We start from the raw sequence: 24,693 nt of genomic DNA on the forward strand, positions 1-24,693 counted from the left end.
AAACAGGAGTAATGAAGTGAAACAGTAAAAAAAACATTGAAAAGAAAGATAACAATTCCTGACCTTTACTTGTGGTAAATAAATAATAAAAAACATCACATATGTACATATGTTGAAGTGATGGAACTTTTTTTTTTTTTTAATAAATGGGAGATGGTGACATAACCATGAAACGACATTTAGATTTCTCAGAAGTAAGGAAATCAGTAAACTCAGCTGTGTGTGGGGGCAGGGATATATGGGAACTCTACTTCCTGCCTAATTTTGCTGTGAACCTAGAACTGCTCTCTAAAAAATAGTGTCTATTCAAAAAGGGAGGGGAAAGAAAGATTTGACACAATATCAGCTAATACTGAATGTAAGTATATTGCTTACTGTTCTTAGACAGTCCACAAAATTACTCTGATTTCATCACAGAATTAAAAAAAAAATTTATTCTTCAAGTTCCTAATAATTCTTCAGGTATAAAAATGTTATCAATGACCTTACATATGAATATCCACTCACACAACTTTATCGTGGGGAGGGGGAAAGAAACAATATACTAGGTGGGAAAAGTTCTAAACAAATAATAAATATCCAATATTGCCAATTATCATAGGGAAAAATGGGCACTCTTATTAGTACTTCAGAAAGTAAATATTAAAATCACAATAATACCACTGTGTACCCATCAAAATAGATAAAAATTAAAGAAACTAGCATTACCCAGGCTTGCTGAGGATGTGCAGCAATGGAAATTCACATCCCTTATAATAGCAATTCCACATTAGATATAATATTTTATTTTATTTTTATTTTTATATATATTTTATTGATTTTGTACAGAGAGGAAGGGAGAGAGATAGAGAGTTAGAAACATCGATGAGAGAGAGTCATCGATCAGCTGCCTCTTGCACACCCCCTACTGGGGATATGCCTGCAACCAAGGTACATGCCCTTGACCGGAATCGAACCCGGGACCTTTCAGTCCCCAAGCTGACGCTCTATCCATTGAGCCAAACCGGTCCTGGCTAGATATAATATTTTAATATTAGTTTCAGGTGTACATTGCAGTGGTTAGAAATTTATATAATTTAGGAAGTAATTGTCCCAGTAAGTCCAGTACCTACCTGGTACCATAGTGAGTTACAATACTAGAGGCCTGGTGAACAAAATTGTGCATGGGTGGGGTCTGGCTGGCCCACCCCGATCTGGTTGATAGGGCTGGGCCAGCTAGGGTGAGGAGACGCAGGAGGTTGGCCGGCCAGCCCTGCCCCCAATTGGGGGACAGGAATTGAGAGGAGGCACCAGTTGGGGGGTGGGGGCATCTGGCCCATCCCTTGTTTGAACTCCCAGTCAAGGGGACATTTTGCATATTAGCCTTTTATTGTATAAGATTAGTGACTATATTCCCTATGCTGTACTTTATAGCCTTGAGATTTTTCAGGCTTCGCTCCCTCCTTTTAAATGTAAACTGCTCTAACCAAATGCTTAAACTTCTTTTGTAAAATTCCTGACATGGAGTACTGACAAATATAAATTATTGCAAACTTGGTGTGTAGTACAAACTCTAACCTGAGTTGAGTGAGCTTGCCCAGAAATGAATTAAATGATATTGATTAGGATGCTATCATCAAGGCTACAAAGTCCTATAAAATGTCATCAGTGGAGAATGGGACATAACAGCTGAGAGGAGAAGGCTGTGAACTCAATCCTTGGGAAACACTCATGGTTTAGAGCTCAAATTGGAGGCAAGCTATAAAACTTTATGATAACAGTAAGAATTCAACAAGACAGAAGAGTCAACTAAAAATATATATATATATTTTTTATCACATTAAAATGAATGTTCATGTAAGGACACCATAAATACAATGAAAAGATAAACCACAAACTTGGGCAAAGAAAATACTATCAATATATGTAATTTTTCAAAAAGTAATAATGACTTTGAGTGGTGAACACACAGTGTAATATACAGATCATGTACTATAGAATTGTGCACTTGAAACCTATATAATTTTATTAACCAATGTCACCCCCATAAATTCAATAAAAAATAAAATGAAAAAGCACCCCAGCTGGTGTGGCTCAGTGGTTGAGCATCAACCTATGAACCAGGAGGTCACAGTTCGATTTCTGGTCAGGGCACATGCCCAAGTTTCAGGCTCAACCCCCAGAAGGGTGCATGAAGTGGCCAATCAAAGATTCTTTCACCTTGTTGATGTTTCTATCCTCTCTCTCTCTTCCTCTCTGAAATAGACACACACACACACACACACACATACACACACACCCTATATAATAAAAGGATAATATGCAAGTTGACGGAACAACTGGTTGCTGTGGTGCGCACTGACCACGAGGGGGCAGACGCTCAATGCAGGGGCTGGGGAGAGCGCTGCTCAGCCAGAAGCTCTGAGCCAGGCTCACAGCTGGCGAGTACAGTGGTTGTGGTGGGAGCCTCTCTCACCTCAGTGGCAGTGCTAAGGGTGTCCGGCAGCACTAAGGATGTCTGACTGGCAGCTTAGGCCCATTCCCCACAGGGAGTGGGCATAAATTGGCAGTCAGACATTCCCCGAGGGGTCCTCAGCACTGCTGTAGAGGCGGGAAGGCTCCCACTACCCCCACTGCACTCCCCAGCTGTGAGCCTAGCTTCTGGCTGAGGGGTACTCCCTGTGGGAGTGCATTGACCACCAACGGGCAGCTCCTGCATTGAGCATCTGCCCCCTGGTGGTCAGTGCACATCATAGCGATGGGTTGTTCTGTCATTCGGTCTATTTGCATATTAGTCTTTCATTATGTAGGAAGGTTTAAAGAAAGGAGAGCATTTAGTTGATAGAATGTCCACTTAAACCCCTCCCAGTTCTAACATTCTATAATTTTAATGTTGTGGTTCATGTGTGTTTTACATTTTCCCCATATTAAAAAACTAGAAGCTCTGCACATGAATTCATGTACCAATAGCTCTCTGCAGGGCCTGGCTGCTCCACACCCACAGCCCAGAGGCCCATCCGCAGCCAGGCACGGAACGCTTGCCTCGTTGCCATGGTGACGAAGCAAGCATTCCGCCAGGCCACTCACGCTGCCCATTCTCACTGGCCGCCCCCCTGGGACTGGGGGACTCCGGTGGGGCTGAGAGAACTCAGTGTCGCCATTTTGTGACAGTGATGGTTAATTTGCATATTACCCCTTAATTAGATAGGAGGATATAGTTCTGAGCAATTAAATGTCATAAAAGTAATAAAATTTATTTTTAATTTAGCACATTTAATGTTAATATCTTTTATCTTTACTTTTTTTGTAGAGTTATCTTCCAATCTGATAAAGTCTCCCATGAAAACTTCACTTTAAAAAAATAAGTAATGCCATCTGTTTTCCTAAAAGACTGAAATGGGGGCTACCATTTCGAGGTAAGTGTTCAGTTTTGTATCTTTGATTACTTACATTATTTTTCCAGAAGTAAAATATAGAAGGAAACTGTGGATATTGGTTAGATTCTAAATCTTATAGTTTATTTGGGGTGGGAGCTGGGGGATACTAGGTCTTGCTTTAAGACAGTGGTATGTTTAGGATTAGTTTACCACAGAGTTAATAGAGCTTCATGAAAGAGAGAGGAGGGACCAGTAGTGTTGAAAACTTTTTAGAGGTAAATTGAAAACAAAAGAAACGTTTTTGAATATGGCAGTAAGAAGGTCATTACTGGTTCTAACAGGGCCCATTTCAGGACAGTGTTTGTGGCTGAAAGTAAACTTGCAATGGATTAAAGAATAAGGAGATGATAAAGTGAATATTTTAGCTCTTGATTCATTCATTAAATATCATACAGTATGTACTTAGGATGCAGCAATTATTTAAAAACTAGAATTACAGTTAGTGTGACCATATATATCCTGGCTTAAGGTTTTTATAGATCAATTAATACCCCACTAGTTTTTCCAACTTTGAAATACAATTAACACATAATACTGTGTAATTGCCCTTTTTTACTCTCAAGTCTACTGATTTGGATGATAAATAACGTGATTATACCGATAACACCCTCGTTATTAACAAGGATGGACATTCCTGCCCAAAGTTATCTTTCTTGCTAGTCTGAGCTTTTAGTCTAGCAGGCAAGTTAGGAGTTAACAAATAGCTATGAAATTAATTGGATAAGTACAGTATTGATAAATGCTGAAGAAGTGAAATAAGGACCACCTGAATGAGTAGTAGGAGTGAAAGTCATTGATCTGTGAATTCATTTTGCGGGGTAGATTTCATAGGTAGATTTGGCAGGGAATAGGGAAGAAAGAAGTCATATAAATGTGAGTTTCAGTGGTTAGAAGCATGATGGTACCATAAACAGAAAAAGGAAAGTAAGGAAACTGTGAGGAAAGATTGGTATTAGAGGTTCAGAGGGTAGGACTGTAACATAATGAATTCTGTTAGTCCTATTTGTATTTTGGGGGTACAGATAGAACTTTGAGAATTATCTCCTTAAATGTGGATATATGAGATTGAAATTTAGGAAAAGATAATTTAGGGCATTAAGATACAGAATTAGGAGAAATTCACATAGTGTTTAAGCCCTGAAAATAGATAAATTTCCAGTATCTTAGCAGAGAGCAGAGAAAAAAAGGTAAAGCACTGAACTTTAGGAAATGGCTGTTGTTAAAAAAGAATCATTAAAGGAAAAATAAGAAAGGCATGAAGGAAACCATAATCCTGTAGTGTTTTTCTCTCAAGCACAATAAAGTGTCTTAAGGAGGACCTCTTCAGAGGAAAGATACTGTAGAAAGATTAAGGATTTTATTACCCTAGAAGGGGCCATTGAATTTAATTAAGAGGTTATTGAACAGAGAACAGATTGAGTAGACCAGGATGAATCCTAAGAGTTTAAGTAAATGGTTTTACAAACATACAGCTAGAAGAATAAAATAGAATGTGTTTCAAGGAATTTGTGCAGGATGTGAGACAGTGATCATTTTGAGGAGTAGCCATTAGGAAAATATATTTTTAGCATTAGCACTTGGTATACAATATTTTGTAAAAAGGAATGATCTATTAGATAGTTTAAACATGTAGAGTAGCTCAAAAATTAGAGTGATTAATTGCCCAGAGGAGGCAAGATGTTTTGAGATCAAGGACACCGGCAAAAGGCTTAACTTTTACCAAAAAGTACAGCATTTCTGCTTAGAAAGCAGACAAATGGAAGAGAGGGTGAATCAAGGAATTTTTAGGCGAAGAGGAAAAAAACAACAACTATAGTTCGTATCCTGCTTTTTAAATAAGCTGGGGCTTAAAGTTATCTATTAGATTTATAATCAGTGGTGGGTTGGAATCCTGGGAGAGAAACATTGATTGGTTGCCTCCTGTATGCATCTTGACTTGGGATTGAACCCACAACCTTTTGGTGTATGGGATGATACTCAAGCCAACTGAGCCATTCAGCTCTGATGACCATTTTAACAATTTTTAAGAGTACATTTCACTGGTATTAAATACATTCATAATGTTGTATAACCGTGACCACTCTCTTATCTCCAGAACTTTTTCATCATCTCTAACTGAAAATATACCTATTAAACAAGGACATGAAGATTGCTCTCTCACCTCTAGTTCCAGATATCCAGTAATCTACTTTCTGTCTTTGTGAATTTGCCTATATTAGATATTTCATATAAATAGAATCATATAATATTTATACTTTTGTGGCTGGTTTACTTCACAGCATAATGTCCTCAAGGTTCATCCATGTTGTAGCATGTGTCACAATGTTCTTTTTAAAAGTAGATCATACTCCATTGTGTGTATAAGCCACATTTTGTTGATCTATTGATCCATTAATGGACAAAGGGTTATTTTTCACCTTTGGCTATTGTTAATAATACTGCTATGTATGTGAATGTATAAATATCTATTGAGTCCCTGGTTTTAGTTCTTTTGGGTGCATAGCAAGAAGTGGAATTACTGGATCATATGGTAATTCTTTTTTTTTTTTTTTTTTTTAATAAACCTTTATTGTTCATATTATTACAAAAGTTCCTCATTTTCCCCCCCCTCCACCAGGTTCCTACCCCACCCTCTGCCCTTTCCCCACCCCCCATTGTCCTCATCCATAGGTGCACAGTTTATGTTCAGTCTCTTCCCACACCCCCCACTCCTCTTTTCCCTGAGAATCATCAGTCCATTCCCTTTCCGAACCTCTGATTCTATTATATTCAACAGTTAATATTGTTCATCAGGTTTTTTAATTCCCTTGGTTTTTAGATTCACTTGTTGATAGTTATGTATTTGTTGTTCATAATTTTTATCTTTATTTTCTTTCTCTTCCAAAAGAACCCCCTTCAGCAATTCATATAATTCTGGTTTAGCGGTGATGAACTCCTTTAGCTTTTTTTTTTTTATTAGTGAAGCTCTTTATCTGGCCTTTGATTCTGAGTGATAGCTTTGCTGGGTAGATTATTTTTGGCTGTAGGTTCTTACTATTCATCACCTTGAATATTTCTTGCCATTCCCCGGCTGGCCTGCATGGTTTCTGTTGAGAAATCAGCTGACAATCGTATGGGTGTTCCTTTATAGGTAACTACCCGTTTCTCTCTTGCTGCTTTTAATATTCTCTCTTTGTCTTTTGCTCTTGGCATTTTAATTATGATGTGTCTTGGTGTGGTCCTCTTTGGATTCCTTTTGTTTGGGGTTCTGTGCGCTTCCTGGACTTGTAGGTCTAATTTTTTCACCAGGTGGGGGAAGTTTTCTGTCACTATTTCTTTCAGTATGTTTTTTGGTATCTTGCTCTCTCTCTTTTTCTGGGACCCCCATAATTCTGATGTTGGTTCGCTTGAAGTTGTCCCAGAGGTTTCTTACATTATCTTCAACTTTCTGGATTCTCTTGTCTTCTTGCTTCTGCGGAGGAGTGTCTTCTGGCTCTTTATGTACCAAATCTTTGACTTGATTCTTGCAATCTTCCATTCTGTTTTTTGGACTCTGTATAATATTTTTTATTTCAGACAATGTATTCTTTATTTCTTGTTGATCCCTTATTATTTCTTGTTGATCCCTTATTATTTCTAGTTGATCCCTTTTCATATCCTCATAGGTCTTATCGACCTTTTCTTGGAAATTCTTGAAAAACCTTATAAGCGTGGTTTTGAACTCTATATCCAGTCACTTTTTGTCCTCCAATTCTTTTTTTTGTGATCTGTTTCCTTGTCTCGGCATTTTCGCAGCTTCCCTGAGTTGGTAGCCTTAAAAGTCTCTGTTCAGCTTCGATGGGGCTGAGTTTCAGGGTCGAGCCTATAGTCTTGGCTTCCGTCAGCCACACCCTATGAGGCTCCTGAGTCTCAGTATTCCTCAGGGTCCTTCAGTACTTGTTGCAAGCACCTCTGAGAGAAAGGTGCCCTCGAGTTTCGCCTGCTACCAAACAGTCTAGGCTCTCCCCCAATGAGCCCGGAACTGGGGTTCAGTTCAGTTGGAAGTGGGGTTCAGAGCAGTCTGGAGCCCCCGTCTCCCTCCTGCCAGGGCAATCCAGCAGCACAGCCAACCATCTGTTCTCTGTGCGCAATGTGCGGGCCTCTGGGACCTCCTTTCGCCATTCCCCCGGGTTTCCTCCTTACAGCCCAGGCTCCCTCTGTATGAGCCTGGGTCCCTGGGGTCTGGCCTAGAATTGGGGTTCAGTGCTGTCGGATCTGGGGTTCAGCACAGTCCAGAGCTTTTATCTCCTTTCCACTAGGGAATGCCAGCCAGGCACTCAGGCTCCCCCTCCTCTCCGGCTCCTTCCTCTCCGTGCTTGCAATGTGTCTCCATACCTTAGGCTTTTACAGCTCCTCTGATTTTCCTTCTGGTTTTCTCTTTCCTTCTCATTGTAGAATTTCCAGTCAGTCGACTTTCCTGTAGTTCTGGGTAATGTCCATTTTGTATTTCAGTTGTATTTTATTGAAATTGTTGTGTGCGGCTGCGGTTAGGTGTTTACCTGTGCCGCCATCTTGTCTTCTCCCTGGTAATTCTATTTTTAAATTTTTGAGAAACCTCTGTACTTTTATACACATCAATTGCATTATTTTACATTCCCAGCAGTAATATGCAGGGTTGCCTTTGCCTGAATTTGGGTATCTTTGCTTTTAGGCAGTAGAATGTTTTCAATATATTTCCTTAAAAAAATGTTTCTCATATATTGTTTTCTAGTAGTTTTGGAAGTAACACAAATCCTCATACTCTACTATGAAGTTAGAACTAGTTTAGGAAGTTGTGTTCTAGTTAAATTTTAGTGAGAAATCCCCTCAGGAATTAAAATTCTGGGGCCTTAAAAGAATGCATTGCTAGGAACTTGTGGTTACTATGTCTGTGTAACTTGGCTGTGAAGTATAAATATACTAAAGTATACTAAGGAGAAAACCGCATGTTTTGGTTTCTAAGTAGAATAACTGATTGCTCAGGATTGGAAAAAAAGGATTAAATGAGCTAGAATGATTTTTCTTCTTCTTCATAGAGTATATGTGTTAATCTCTGAGATTGGAAATTTAAAAGTTGGTGGAGGAATTTTATCTTTCTGTTGATTGACACATTATTTATGTAACAGGTGGGGAAGACATTCCTTGTTCAGTTGGATAATAGACAAATAAAAGTTATTCAGGGAAAAAATGCTGGTGGAATTACAGCCCCTGCAGAGAGGTTTTTGAAACTTTGCACCTTGTTGCAATTGTCATTAAGATTTGGGAAATTTGAAATAATTCATATTGTATAATTATTGTTTCCCCTTAATAAGTGGTGTTTTAATTTGAAAAAATTTACTTTAGAAGCTTCTTATCATGTTATATGAACAGTATGAATAAACGGAATGATTTATACTTGCCTTGCAGTTTTTAGCAGTTCTTCCTCCTCCAGTTCTTTCTTTGCCCCAGGGTTCTTTTTCTTTAATTGCTTTGGTTGTTTATGCAGTTAGAAAAAATGTTCATAAAGATTATATTGTTGAGTGCCTACTGTTTCTGGTCCTTTGATAAATAACATGCTTTTTGCTTTACTCAGAAAATAACTGTGGTCAGATTGTCATATAGTCTGTCATACACAGTAAGGATATTGTGAAAGAAATTCTGACTGACTGTGTAGCATGACCTTTCAAAATTGTTTTCTTTGCTGCAAGCATCTCACTTAGCCTTTTGACTGTCACATGACAGAGGAAGTAGTATATAAAGGACAACATAAATGACTGCCTTGTTGATCTCAAAACAGTTTTCCAATATAAGAGCATGCTGAACAGTCACATACGTTATTAAATATTGTTGTTTTATTTAGGTGGAGCATTAGCCAGCTTTATGCATAATGCAGAGTATATCCTGAGTTTGATTTTATAACATTTACTAGTGGCCCAGTGCACAAAATTCGTGCACATTAAAAGTGAATTAATTAGAGGAAATATTTTAATATTGCTATTTGCCCTTTCTCTATAATAGACGTGTCAGATGAAAGAAAATTAGTAACATGAACATGAAAATTTTCCTCCTGTCAGAGTCTAGGGTGTGCTGCGGGACCAAGAGTCAAGTCCCCACCCACCCCTGCATGTGCCTCAAAGTTGCGTGAGACCCAGACCCGGCTGGCCCCATCCCTGTCAAGCCCCACCAGACCGGGTGGGGTGGGTGGGCACAGTCTCAGGTCCCCTGGCCTGGCACCAGGGTAGGGGGCACAGCCTGAGTCCCTGGACCTGGCTGGGGTGGGGAGTGCGCCTTGAGGTCCCATGTCACAGGAGGCACAGCCTCAGGTCCCCCAGCCTAGCCAGTGCCATGCAGCCTCAGGTCCCTGCTGATCGATGGTTATGGGAACCCCACCTCCACTGTGGGCACAGCCATCTTGTAATGGCATAAGGGTTGATTTACATATAACCTCTTTATTATATAGGATAATATTTAATATTTAAAATTTAAATAGGAAAACATTTATTACTTTGAAAAGGCACCTAGATTTTTACTCAAAATATTAAGAATTATTAGTAAATATAGATTTATTACATATAGCCATGAGTACAAATCCACCTTTTTTGTGGACAAAGATTTTTATTTAAAAAAAAATATTTTATTGATTTTTTTTTTTTTACAGAGAGGGAGAGAGAGAAGGATAGAGAGTTAGAAACATCAATGAGAGAGAGAAACATCAATCAGCTGCCTTCTGCTCACCCCTACTGGGGATGTGCCTGCAACCAAGGTACATGCCCTTGACCAGAATTGAACCTGGGACCCTTGAATCCACAGATTGATGCTCTATCCACTGAGCCAAACTGGCTAGAGCGTGGACAAAGATTTTAAAGCAGTTTTAGAGGTATCTTTCTGGTGTTCTTGAGCAGTCAAGAGAGACTTCTTTAAAACTGTGACAGGACCTGGGGAACATGAGTAAGCACCAGCCTGATTTTAAACTTTGATCTTATTTTTCACTAGTAATATAGCTCTATTATTTACCTGTTTAGTTACTGAGGACTTGTATCAGGCACCGTGTGGAGCCCTGAAGATAAAAAAGCCTGTCCCTGTCTCTCAGGAACACGCTGTCCAGACATTAGCAAGGATGACAGAAATAAAGTTTAGCAGGATCACAACTCCTTGCTGTTGGTGCTAATGTCACTTCCCTTCTAGAATCTAGAGGAAGGGTAAAGGTTATAAGGAGAAGCAGCAGGGGCGTGAGGATAGTCAGGATTCTTAGATGAGAATAGTGCTGGCAGGTGACAGTAGAAATCTGGAGCCTGAATTTGATTATCACTTACACTGAGGTCATAAGCAGAGGAAAATGGAAATGGATTCCCATCAAATGGATTTCCCATGCCAGGTGCTGTTTAGGGCCTTTACACATACTATTGCTCTAAGTCCATTTTTTAAAGTTGTGAAATGTAGCTTATATACAGAAGAGCGTATGAAAACTCAAATTTATAATTTAAAGAGTCAAAAATAAAACATGTATGTAACAGCTTAGCTAACTTATGTGCCTTCCTCAATCATATTTCCCTCCTTCTTCCAAAGATACACTTTGCTGAATTGTTTACTTCCTTGCTTTTCTTTATACCTTTTTCACCTACCTTTATATCTCTGAACAATATTTAACTTTGTATGTATACTTGAAATGGAATCACATTGTGTGTGTGTGTGTGTGTGTGTGTGTGTGTGTGTATTTGTTTCTCTTAACATTGTATGGTTCATTCATAGTGATGTGTCTAGCTGTATTTTGTTAATTTTCCATATAAAATATTCAATACAACTTATTGATCATTCTATTAATGTGCATTTAGGTTATGTCTAATTTTTCGGTATTATGAAAAATTACACATTGAATATTTATGTACATGTGACATTTTGGGATAAGGATTTTCCTAGTATATAAACCTAATAATGGAATTTTAATGCCAAATTCTTTGTAAGAGGTTGAATTGGTTTATTCTCCCACCATCAGTGATCTGTGAAATGTCATTGAATTATGGTTTTAATTTACATTTCCTTGATGACTGGCTAATGACATTGAACATTTTTGTTTCCATATGTTTCTGGGGTTTTTTTGGGTTCCTGTGACGTTTCTGTTTAATTATTTTGTCCATTTTTCTATTGGGATTTTGTTCTTTACATATTTATTTTTCACTGTCATTTATAAAAATTATTTGATCAATTTTTATTTACCTGTTTAACATTCTTCATTGAATCTCTTCTTTTTTGTTTTGTTTTGTTTTTGTTTTTTGTTTTTTGCATTAAGAGCAACCTTTTTTTTTATTTTTTTATTTTTTTATTTTTAAATCAATCTTTATTGTTCATATTATTACAAAGGTTCCTCATTTCTTCCCCCCTCCACCAGGTTCCCACCCCACCCTTCGCCTCCTCCCCATCCCCCATTGTCCTCATCCATAGGTGCAGTTTATGTTCAGTCTCTTCCTCCCTCCCTTTCCCAAATAGTAAATCCCTTTTCAGATAGTAAATCAGTTACTTAGCATTTTCTCATATCAATAATACCTCCACATGCCCAATGATATATTTCATACAAAAGACATTTCCAAATAGATCAACCAACCTCATCCAGGCCCACCCAAGGCACTCACAGATCAACACCCCAGCCCTATACTAACTCAACACATCCAGATCTAAGCCTTCATCACTTGATTCAGCAAACCCTCAAGTTCCCACAACAGTTTCCAGCCATGTCTGAGAGGCAGCTGTGGGGCAGGGGCAGGTGAGGAGCGAGCTGTTCCGGGCCTGGCTGCTCTGGGCATGGCCTCTGTTGCTCTGGTTTGTTCCACAACCAGCTGCTCCGGGTCTGGTCACTGCCGCTCCTGACCTAGTTGCTCTGGACTTGGCTGCTGCTGCTCCGGGCCTGACAGCTCCGGGCCTGGTCGCTCCCAGCCTGGCAGATGCTGCTCCGGGCCTGGCCGCTCCCAGCCTGGCAGCTGCTGCTCCGGGCCTGGCCACACCGGACCCGGCTGCTCCGGGCCTGGCCGCTCCCAGCCTGGCAGCTGCTGCTTCAGGCCTGGCCGTACCAGACCCGGCTGAAGAGCAACCTTTTATATGGCCTACCAGAATCTGGATCTAGCCAGCCTCTCCAATACCATTTTTTCTGTTTTCTGCCTTTCTGTGTTTTGGGTTTTTTTGTTTGTTTGTTTGTTTGTTTTTTGTGTTTGTGTGTGTGTGTGTGTGTGTGTGTGTTTTGTCTTGGCATATATTCTTTCTCCTTTTGCCTAGAATTTCTTCTCTTCAAATCTATACTAAAATTCTGCTTTTCTAGGAAATTACTATTGGCTTTACCTGCCTCAAATTCATATACTTTGTACATCTACATTTATTTCTGAGAAATATAGTAATTTTAGTTAGATGACTGGTTAGGAGCAGAAAGAGAGTCAATATTTCTGCCAGTAAATTAAAAAATGCATTGTGCAAGTGATAAACATGGAGAAAAGCTGTTGAGTTGAAATAGGAGAGAATGATCTGCTAGTGTCATAATGGTACTTTCATTATGATGTTCTCTCACTTCTCTACAAGATTCTGTTTTCTGTTTGGATGGAGAAGGGTGATAAGAAAAATATAGTGTAGAGTAAACCAATCAGTGGACAGAATATAACTGAGGAGGATCTGTGGGATTTATTTATTCATTCATTTATTCATTCATTCATTTATTTTCAAAGGAATGAATTTCCTTTTAAATCTTTTTTCTGTTAATTTCAGAGAGAAAGGGAGAGGGGGAGAGAGATAGAAATATCATTGATGAGAGAGGATCATTGATTGGCTGCCTCCTGCACACCCTCTACTTGGGATCAAGCCCACAACCTGGGCATGTGCCCTGATGGGGAATCAAACCGGTACTTCCTGGTTCATAGGTCAATGCTTAACCACTGAGCCAGACTGGTGATACATGGTTTTTAATTATGGCCTTGCAGCCACCTAAACCAGCGATTTTCAATGTCACACATAAACTAATAACTAAAATTCTGCAGCACACCAAAAATGTTGTTTTGCTGATCTGCCATAATGTAGGTATAATTTTGATTGATTTGCAAAAATACATAATAATACTAATTACCCTTTTTGCTCCAGTGTGACTTAAAAAACATACAACAGCCGAAACCGGTTTGGCTCAGTGAATGGAACGTCAGCCCACAGATTGAAAGGTCCTAGGTTCGATTCCCGTCAAGGGCATGTACCTTGGTTGCCGGTACATCTCCTGTAGGGGGTGTACAAGAGGCAGCTGATTGATGATTCTCTCATTGATGTTTCTAACTCTCTGTCCCTCTCTGTAAAAAAATCAATAAAATATATTTTAAAAAAACACAACAGGTGTCTATATTTGTATATAAGAATTTCTAGTACCAAGAATTACCGTCAGACACAACATTATTGTGTGATGTGATCAATAAGATGCCATTCTATTATATGACATATATTTATGATTCAAGACAGGGCATTCATACTGGTCAGCAATTTTGTTGGCTGTTGTCATTTTTTAATTTGACAATCCAGGGGAAAAGAGGTCAGTACCCCTGACTAAATAGTCAGGTATTGCATGTTTTAAAAATTCTTGCGGCACATCAGTTGAAAATTGCTGATTTAAACTATGTATTTGACTAAATTTAGTGAAGTCCAAATTGCGATAGCAGACTTAAAATGAATAATGGCTCAAACACAGTGGATGTTTATTTTTTACTCATGGGAGAGTCCAAAGTGTATTGTTCTCTTTGAAGGGTGGATTCTCTTCCTGGTGATTTCTTCTATCTTATGACTTTCATTCTCTATGACCAGTGGAAAAGAAAAGAAAAGATATAGGCAGCACACTCACTTTTTTTTTTTTTAAAGACCTCACCTGAAGTGACATTTCCATTCAACATGCCCCTGGAGAACCCTTAGTACATGACTGTTTCTTACTGCACAGCCTCCAGACCCATGCGCATGCATATCCCTCCTCTTAGGTCATCACTATTATAGTTTTGTGAATTTTGTTATTCTTGCTTGCCTTTCATTCCTTAAGCAATAATAGTTTTGTATTTTTAATATACATAAACTACTTATGTCACATTGTTTTGCTTTTTTCTACAGGAAGTTAGAATACCTAGTCTGCCAAGTGCGCAGCCCCAATTCCATACTGTGGCAGGAGAAAAGCAGTCTCTTTCACAGTGACCCTGGTCATCTTTTATTTTTGTAGATCTCATAAAATAAGGCATCTATACTCAAGAAGACTTATAATATAGCACATATCCTTCTTTCTTAGAGATTAAATTTAAAATGCACAAGGAAAGTGTTTCCATTGTGTCTCCGTTCACCTTGGTCAGTGCAATTTGAAGGAATGTGAGATGCTAAAGCTTTTACATCACTATTAGCTCCTCGTCATCACAACTGAGCTACTCATACTTTTAGCTTTATCTAGGCCCCGGGTACAACTCTACCACGAATGGAAGCTTATTATATGAGGTGAAATAATTCTGATGTTATGTGTTTGTACAAAGTAGTAGACAAATGTGTTAGCTTATAAATGCTAAATTAAGAACCTGTTTACATAGTCTATATTTTCTCTAGAAAACCTAAGATTATTAAGTGTATTTATAAACATATAATTAAGGAAGCTGACTAGAGCTTGCATCAGTTTATAAATTTGGACTGTAAGTTTCAGCAGTTATGATATAAAGGAAACTACTTTGATAGTTGCTTTTTTTTTTTTTTTTAAATATATTTTATTGACTTTTTTACAGAGAGGAAGGGAGAGAGATAGAGAGCTAGAAACGACGATGAAGAGAAACATTGACCAGCTGCCTCTTGCACACCCCCTACCGGAGATGTGCCCGCAACCAATGTATAATACATGCCCTTGACCGGAATCGAATCTGGGACCTTTCAGTCCGCAGACCGATGCTCTACCACTGAGCCAAACCGGTTTTGGCTGATAGTTGTTTTCTTAACTGAAGTTTGATAGATCAAAGTTTGATAATATAAATCTCATTTTTATACTGTATATAGAACTAAAAAACTAAGTTGAACAGTTGGTGGTTGCCAGAGGTAGGAGGTTAGAGGTTGGCAAAATGGAGGCAAAGGGCTTGAAAGGTTCAAACTCTGAGAGATAAATAAGCCGTCAGGATGTAATATACAACATGGTGACTATAGTTAATAAACTATCTTGTATGTTTGGAAGTTGTTAAGAGAGTAGATCTTAAAAGTTTTCATTAGAAGGAAAATTATGCTGCTTTAAAAATAATGGATTTGAGGTTTTTTAAATAATGTGATATATTAAATGTTGTAAATTAAATATAGGATATTATCCAGAAGCTGAATTTGAAGCATAAATAAATGAAGACATCAGATCCTTTGGGAACCTAGGCACAGTGAATTCCTGTGATAAATTATTACTAGAATAACCCAAACCAGTGATTTTCAACAAGTATGCTACAAGAATTTTTAATACATATGTTACCTATTTAGTCAGGTGCACTGACCTCTTTTCCCCTGGATTGTCAAATTAAAAAAATGGCAACAAGCCAATACAACAATAGCTGACCAGAGTGAATGCCCAGTCTTGAGCCATAAATATATAGGTCATATAATAGAGTTGCATCTTATTGGTCATATTGCATAATAAAGTTGCATGTGATTGATTCATACTTGATACTAAAAATTCTTATGAACAATATAGGCACCTGATTTTGTTAAAAGTCACTTTGGAGCAAAAGGGGTAGGTAATTACTACTATTTGTGTGTGTGTGTGTGTGTGTGTGTGTGTGTGTGTGTTTTTAAGTCATTCAAAGTTAGACCTATTTTTTGGGTCAGATCAGCAATATATATATATATATATATATATATATATATATATATATATATATATATATATTTTTATTTTTATTTTATTTTATTTTTTGCAAAGTTTTAGTAGTTAGTTTATGTGTGCTATGAGATGAAAAAGTTTGAAAATTGCTGTTCCAAATCATGTAACTCCCAGTACTTATTCTATGGTGTTCTGGTCCTTGTGGTAGGCAGAGCAGTTTGGCAGTGAGGGGGATTTCATGGCAGCAAAACTGTGGTGCTACCTAACCTTTAAGGTCAAGTCTTCTGAAATTTCCAATATTGCATCCTCATCTCTTGTGGTTGAGGCTCTGTGGGGTTGAGGTGGAAAATGGTCATATAAGCCTTCACTATCTTTCTCTGTTTTATTTCTCCCCCATCCCCCAGCAGTCTAAGAAGGAGCATCATCCAAATAAACAGACCAGTCATACCTCCCACTTGTCTTTCTCAGCTGACCTAAGTGCTCTGGTGCAGGATGAGTTGCAAAGGGCTCCATGTTTTATTTTTATAATCCAATCTTTTCCCAAACTATGGTGTGATATGGTATCTTAAACAGAATGAATTCTTAATAAATATTTATTGACTTGAAGTCTAATAATTTTTCTTCCTTTCTCTGTTAATCAAGTACCAGCACTGAGATGACACTGTCAGCCAGCCTCTCTTGACTTACTGTGTCCTCTAGAGAATTGGCAGTGAAAGAAGAGTTGGCACCAAGGACAAATTTCCCTACTCTTGGTTGTTGTTAAATTTTCAGTTTATATCAGTAGTGAAGGGATAATAAAAAATACACACAGAAGCATTTGTCATTTATGGCTGGATAGCTTAGGAGGAACATTGGTCTCCATATAAAAGCTATAAAACAAACAGATACTTGCATAGACCAACTTAAACCAGCATGCAAAGGAGTAATCCTGAAATGGCTTGGGAGAAATGCCAGCCTTTTGGGATGCTCTGTTAATTTTTATATCTTATAACTTATTTTAAACACAACAGCACACAGAAATAACTAAAAGGTTCAGAGTCTGGAATTGTGCTTTTTCTACAGCTGTAAGCTATTTAAAATTCAGCTCGTGTTACTGTTTGCCATCCAGATGGCTTTCTGGCACTGGTTCAGTTCCTAGATGTGAAGGCTGCCGGTTATTTACTCACCAGTATCACCACACTCTTGTATAATTTGACTCATGACTCACAATGCTTACATGTGGGTGCCCTTTACTATACAGTCATTCCTGATTGTCATAATGTCACTTGTTATAAACATGTTCCAGAATTGATTGGACACCAGTTCCAAATGAAGGTTTGTTGACATTTAAAAGAACACGCTGGTTAGTCTGTTGGTTCCATTGCCACTGGAGTGAGAAACAGAAACAGTCATCCAGACAATGAAACTTTTGTCTGAAATATTTATGTGCATGATAGATACAAAGTGTATCCAGTAAACCAGAATTATTTGCTTTACTTTTTTACTATTAACTAAAGTGATTAAAATGCAAAAAGGGCTTACCATAGAAATCAGTATTGTGGTGAGAGGCTAGGGAGGGGGAGGGGGTTGCTATTTAAAAGGAACATCCTGAAGATGCAGACAGTGTTGTCTCCCTCCCTCCCTCCCTCCCTCCTTCCCTTCTTCCCTCCCTCCTTCCCTTCTTCCCTCCCTCCTTCCCTTCTTCCCTCCCTCTTTCCCTCCTTCCCTCCCTCCTTCCCTTCCTCCTTTTTTTAAGTCCTCACCCAAGGATATGTTTTGATTGATTTTTGAGAGAGAGGAAGGGGGAAAGAGAAATATCAATTGGTTGCCTTCCGTACACACCCCAACTGGGGATTGAACCCACATCCTAGGCATGTGCCCTGACTGGGAATCAAACCTAAAACCTTTGGGTGTATGGGACAACACTCCAACCAACTGAGCCACCCAGCCAGGGCAGTGTTGTATTTCTAGACCTGGACTGTGGTTTGCTTTATAATAGGTGCTGCTTTTTAATAATTTTGTTTGGTACTTTTTAATTTATGTGTTATTTTAAACAATAAAAATGTTTTATTTTATTTTTTTTTTTAAATATATATTTTATTGATTTTGTACAGAGAGGAAGGGAGAGAGATAGAGAGCTAGAAACATCAATGAGAGAGAGTCATCGACCAGCTGCCTCTTGCACACCCCCTACTGGGGATATGCCCGCAACCAAGGTATGTGCCCTTGACCGGAATCGAACCCAGGACCTTTCAGTCCCCAAGCCGACGCTCTATCCATTGAGCCAAACCGGTCTTGGCAACAATAAAAATGTTTTAAAATATAGTATACTTGCCTATCATGTAGGTCACATACTTTGTAATAGATGTTAGTAGTAAGTTTTTGTCCTGTTAATTTTTATCTATTTAGGAAAATACCCATTTTTGCCCTAAAATATGGTAATGGTCAAATAGTGATTTAAATAGGTTTAGCAGTTAGTTCCCCTTTCCACAATACTACTCATTTCAGTTTCAGGAAGAGAAGGGACAGGTTGAGGAGAGAATATAGTGGGGATGAAATATATCTTTCTTAGTTGTATATACCCCAATAGAATAATCATCTTTTGTTGTTGGTAAGCAAGATGAAAGAAAATTAGAATACTGAAAAAATTGGTTAGCATTAATTAATAAGAAGCTAAATATTCTAACTCAAGTTAATGTAAGTAATTTAAAATAGAATATTTTATAACACCAAAGTAATACAAAGGATTATAAGAATATATTATGAACAACTATATGCCAACAAATTGGACATTCTGGATGAAATTGATAAATTTAAATTTATACATATAATCTTCCAAAACTAAATCAGGAAGAATCAGAGAATCTGGATAGATTAAAACTAATGAAATTGAAGTAATAATAAAGAAACTTCCAACAAACAAAAGTCCTGGACTGGATAGCTTAATAGTTGAATTTTTTCCAAACATTCAAAGAACTAACAGCAAACTATCTTTTTCAAACTTCAAAAAAATTCAAGAAGAGGGAAGATTCCCAAGCTAATTATATAAGGCCAGCATCCTAATTCCAAAACCAGATAAGGACATGACAAAGAAAGAAAATTTAGGTTAATATCCCTCGTGAACATAGGTGCTGAAATCCTCAGCAAAGTATTAGCAATCGAATCCAGCAATGCATTGAAAAGATCATACACCATGATCAAGTGGGATTTATTCCAGGGATACAAGGTTGGTGTAGTATTTGCAAAACAATAAATGTGATATATCAAATAAACAAAATAAATGATAAAGACCATATGATCATATCCATAGATGCAGAAAAAGCATTTGATTAAATCTAATACCCATTTATGATAAAAACTGAGCAAATTGGGAATAGAGGGAACATACCTCAGCCTAATAAAGGCCATATATGACAAGCCCACAGCCAACATCATACTTAATAGGCAAAAACTACAAGTGCTCCCCTTTAGATCAGGAATAAGTGTCTTTTTGAAATTTATGTGCTTTATTTGATCACAATGAGAATTATTTTCAAAGCAAATATTCTTTAATTTTCAAAGCAAATATTCCATTTATTTGCATAGAATATTTTAACATATTGAAAGTTACAAAGCCTAAGATAAGCAAACCAACAGGTCAGTAACTCAGAATTCTAACATTTTTACATATTATTCATTACAAAATGCAAAAAGACCATTAATATTTAGGTAGAATGATCTCTAACCTATAAATTACAATACTATGACCAAACACATATAGAAACACAGATTCCATTAAATATTTTAAAAGTTTGATTTTACACATAATTAGAGAAATGCAAATTAACTCAAGAACTTGATTACAATCCTATTAATGGATGCTGTATACTAGTACAATTATTAAGTAGTGGGAATACAGATTGCTAAAATTTATGTATAAAGAACTTTAAAGAATTTTATACCAGTGATTCTAAACCCTGTTAGACCAAAAGCCCTTTTTTTTAAATAGTATTTTTTGTAACACTTGTTGGTGCAAAGCTGACACCAGAATTTGCCAAGGGGAACATTAAGCTGATTGCCCTTTCAGTAGACAGTGTAGACTAGGGGTGTCGAACTCAATCAGAGAAGGGGCCAAAATCTAAAATCCAGCCTAAATCGCGGGCCGAATGGTTTACTGAACAGTCATAAACTGACAATGTCATAAACTGACAGCGGAGTGCAGTGATGACAGCGCGGTGCGGGCCACATTGCAAGGCCTGGCGGGCTGGATTTGGCCCGCGGGCCTTGTGTTTGACACATGTGGCTGTAGACCATCATCTAGCCTGGAGCATATCAGTGCTTACAGCTGCGAAGGGCCCATGGGAAAGTTACATTTTCCCATCATTGATGATAGGAACTGGGATCTCACTGTCCTATGGGGCATGCTGGGCCCAGAAGAGGACAAAAAGGGCATGCCTGTGATGGCACACTGAAGCTGTCTATCCTTTACCCAACTATCACTGGCAGGAACTTTGAACAGATTCTTGGAGTAGTTCTTTCTCCAGCTGACTGCAGAAAAGAGAGTTGCCATCCTAGGTGATTGGGAAGTTGGAGACAGTGTGACGGTCCTTCCAACCATCCTGAAGAGGAAGCCAAGAAACCTTTTCCTAAAGGATTTTTCACCAAAGAGCTCCCATTTGGCAAGAAATACCTGGGCTACATGCTCCACCAGTAGGTCTCCTCGAGAAGCTGATGCCTAATATGCTCACTTGGCACAGTGAGCTAGAGGGTGCCAGCTGTCAATCAAGTGTTCTACAGCAATTCCATAAATACATCTTACTGTGATCACAGCCACAGTCTTTAGGTTGCTGTACTCTTGGCTACTTAAATGAAAATGGCATTAAAAATAGATAAACTCTAACCTGAGTCTTTCATTTGGAGATTGGTATTCCTTTAGTGAGCAAAGAGAGCATGGTTAGCTGTAAAGCTAAAGGATTAAACTTTAATTTATAACGCATTTTGAGATGGTACCTTTGTTCTCCCTGCATGATCTACAATAATAATCTGCTTTGTGTTGATACCAAAAAAATGCTTGATAGTGCAACACATTTTTGGCAATTATTAACTATGCCCTGACCAGGAATTAAACCTGCTACCTTCTGGTGAATGAATAGGATGATACTCTAACCAACTGAGCTACCTGGCTAGGGCCTAAACTATTATTTTTATATTCCCATCCCTCCTCTTCCTTCCCCTTCTGCAACCACTAGCTTGTTCTCTATATGTCTATATGTATAGATATGTTTCTGTTGGTTTTTTGTTTTTGTTTTTTGTTTTTTGTTTGTTTTTGTTAATCCTCACCTGAGGATATTTTTTCATTGATTTTTAGAAAGAGTGGAAAGGAGGGGGAAAGACAGAGAGAGAAATATCAATGTGAGAGAGAGACATCAATTGGTTGCTTCCCACATGCACCCTGACCAAGTCTGGGATTGAGCCTGCAACCAAGGTACTTGTCTTTGACTGGCATTGAACCTGGGACCCTTCAGTCCTCGGACCCATGCTCTATCCACTGAGCCAAACCAGCTAGGGCTGATTTGTTCATTCATTAAAAAAAATAATAATAATAAAAAAAATATATATATATATATATATATATATATATATATATATATATATATATATATATTCCACATATAAGATAGATAATATGCTGTTTACCCTCCAGGTCCACCTATTTTGTCCCAAATGGCAAGCTTTTATTTTCTTATTTCTGAATAATATTTTATTATTAATACATGGTGTGCATGATGATGCTCCAACCAACAGAGCCCCCTGGTCAGGGCATGACGTCTAGTCTTTATTTGCCTTTATTCTGGAGCCATTCAGAAGTTTCTGGAGCCTTGGGCACCAGCTTGCTTGCCTGGAGTTAGCTCCAGGGAGGGAGGACAGATGTGTGTGTGACATCATTTTGTTCACGCTTGTTTTCTGTGTTTAGAAGCAAAAGGCTTTGGGCAATGTAGCTGGGAATGTGCTATAATCGTCTAGCTGGTAGGCCAAAGTACCAGAAGAGAATGTGTCTACCATATCTAAGTGGGAGAGAACTAAAGTGGCCCTCCCTTATACTCCTCCACCCTAGAGAGTTCCTTCTGTATTCTCTCTTTCTCTCATTTACTGTTCAAAAGCTATTCATTCAGCCCTTAGTTGTCTCGTAGGAGTACTTGCTCTCCATATACATGTACTAGTATATTTGAAAAGAACAAGATTAATGTACTCCTATGCCGTGGCCATCTTGAACTCATAGTATTTATTTTTTTTAGTTAATGGAAATTCAGGAAGTTTCAGTGACTTACCAAAATTCACATACAGGGTAAGTAGTTTAGATTAGATGTAATAATTTTTTATTATGAAAAATTACAAGTGTACACAAAAGCAGAGGAGTAATATAATGTACTTCTCATCACCCAGCTTCAGCAAGTATCAACATTTTGCTTTTCTTGTTGCCTCTAGCCCCCTCATTAAAAATAATAATAATAACTTTTAAAAAGCTTTATTGAGGTATAATTAATATATAATGAAGTACACATATTTAAAGTACATAACTTGACATATTTGATGCATTATAGAACTTGCAAGCACAACACAATCGAGATAATAAACACAACACATCCAGCACTACCAAGAATTTCCTTGTGTTCCTTTGTATTCCTCCCTCCCTGCTTCTCCCACTCACTTCCCCACACAAGTTAGCCACTAATCTGTTACTATAGTTTAGTGTACATTTTCTGGAATTTTATGTAAATGGAATTCATTGAGTATGTACTCTTTTTGTCAAGCTTTTTTCAGTCAGCATAATTCTTTTGAGATTTATCCATAATACTGAATATATTAGTGTGTGTGTGTGTGTTTTACTGTGTAGTACTCCATTGTATGAATATGTCACAATTAAAAAAATATGTCACAATTTTTTTATTCATTTATCTGTTGATGGACATTTGAATTATTTCCAATTTTTGGATAGTATAGGTAAGGCTTCTGTGAACAATTATATGAATATGTGTCTTCATTATTTCTATTTTTAACTTATATTTGTAGTGGGATAATAAATTATATAGTAGATGTATGTTCAGAAACTGCCAATAGTGTTTGAGAATTCTAGTTCCCTCTGAATCTTTTCTAATACTTGGAATGATTGGTCTTTCTTAATTTTAGATTTTGGAATAAGTCTGTAGTGGTATCTTGTACTTTGCACTGACTAATGATATTGAGCCCTTTTGCCATCTACATATCTGCTTTGATGGTGTCTGTTCAAATATTTTGCCAAAGTTTAAAAACTGAGGTGTTTGTTTTCTTATTATTGTATGTCGAGTTCTTTATGTATTCTGTATATAAGCCCTTAATATGATTTGCAAGCATTTTCTCCCAGCCTGTGACTTTTAAAAAATATATTTTTTTTTATTGATTTCAGAGAGGAAGTGAAGGGGAGATAGAAACATCAGTGATGAGAGAGAATTATCGATCTGTTGCGTACTGCACACCCCACATTGGGGGGTTGATCCCATAAACCAAGCATGTGCCCCAACAGAGAATCCAACTGTCATCACCTGGTTCATAGGTCAATGCACTGAGCCACACTGGCCAGGAAATCTTTTGATATTATGAATAATTGTATCTAAAGTCACAAGTTTTCAGTTTTGATGATGTTTATCAATTTTTTAAACTTATAAATTCTGCTTTTGGTGTCATATCTCAGGAATCTTTGCTTAATCCAAAATCACAATATTTTTGCTTATTTTCTTCTTTAGGTTTTTGGTTTTGGAACCATTTGGTCCTATGGCCCATTTTGAGTTCATTTTTATTTTTGGCTTAAGATAGGAATCAAGGTTCATTGTCTTAGTATATGGATGTTCAGTTATTACTGCACCATTTGCTGAAAATATTTTTTTTCATCATCTTATCTTTATACAAACTTTTGAAACCAGCTGTCCATTCACCTTTGAAAAAAAATAGAATGATTTAAAGCAAATGCCAACATAATGCTATTTACACCTACATGTACTGCCATTATGCATCTCTAATGGATAGCACTGATTTTTAGAAACATAACATTCCAGCATTATATGTCACAAACTTAACAGGATTTACTCAATATCATCTAGTATTCAATCCATATTTAAATTTTCTAGGTTGTTTGAAAGATAGTTTTTTTTAATAGAGGATCTGTTCAAATCAACATTGAATTTGACTATGTCTCCTAAGTATTCTTTTATTATTTTAACAGTCCTCCCACCAGCCTTTTCCTTCCTGTTATTAATTAGTTTGCTTTCTTGTTATTGTTTTACTGATGATCCAGCATTTTGGACACTACTTACTGATTGCTTCCTTGATTGTTTAACTTTCTCCTCTATTTCCCCTAGTTTCTATAAACTGGTAGATATATCAAATTTGGAACTTCATTAGATTCAAGTACATTTTTTAAAAAGTCTTAGTATGTAGTGACTGTGTAGTATTTACTGCTGTAGTACAGGAACAGTCATGTCTGGG

The 24,693-nt window shown here is 37.6% G+C and overlaps 1 protein-coding gene across 3 annotated transcripts in view; it reads left to right on the plus strand.

Annotated features, from left to right (window-relative positions):
• The window catches only part of PIK3CB (phosphatidylinositol-4,5-bisphosphate 3-kinase catalytic subunit beta), a 105,263-nt gene that overhangs the window by 20,825 nt on the left and 59,745 nt on the right, over window positions 1-24,693 (plus strand). For 2 of the 3 annotated variants that reach the window (XM_084901764.1, XM_084901766.1), the window contains exon 2: window positions 3,290-3,395. The gene's annotated coding sequence lies outside the window, so the exon portion shown is untranslated. The remainder of the gene's footprint in view (window positions 1-3,289; window positions 3,396-24,693) is intronic. The other variant, XM_084901765.1, reaches the window with a different exon arrangement.

The sequence above is a fragment of the Pipistrellus hanaki genome (assembly GCF_964339955.1).
Source record: "Pipistrellus hanaki genome assembly, chromosome: 13".
Lineage (NCBI taxonomy): Eukaryota > Metazoa > Chordata > Mammalia > Chiroptera > Vespertilionidae > Pipistrellus > Pipistrellus hanaki.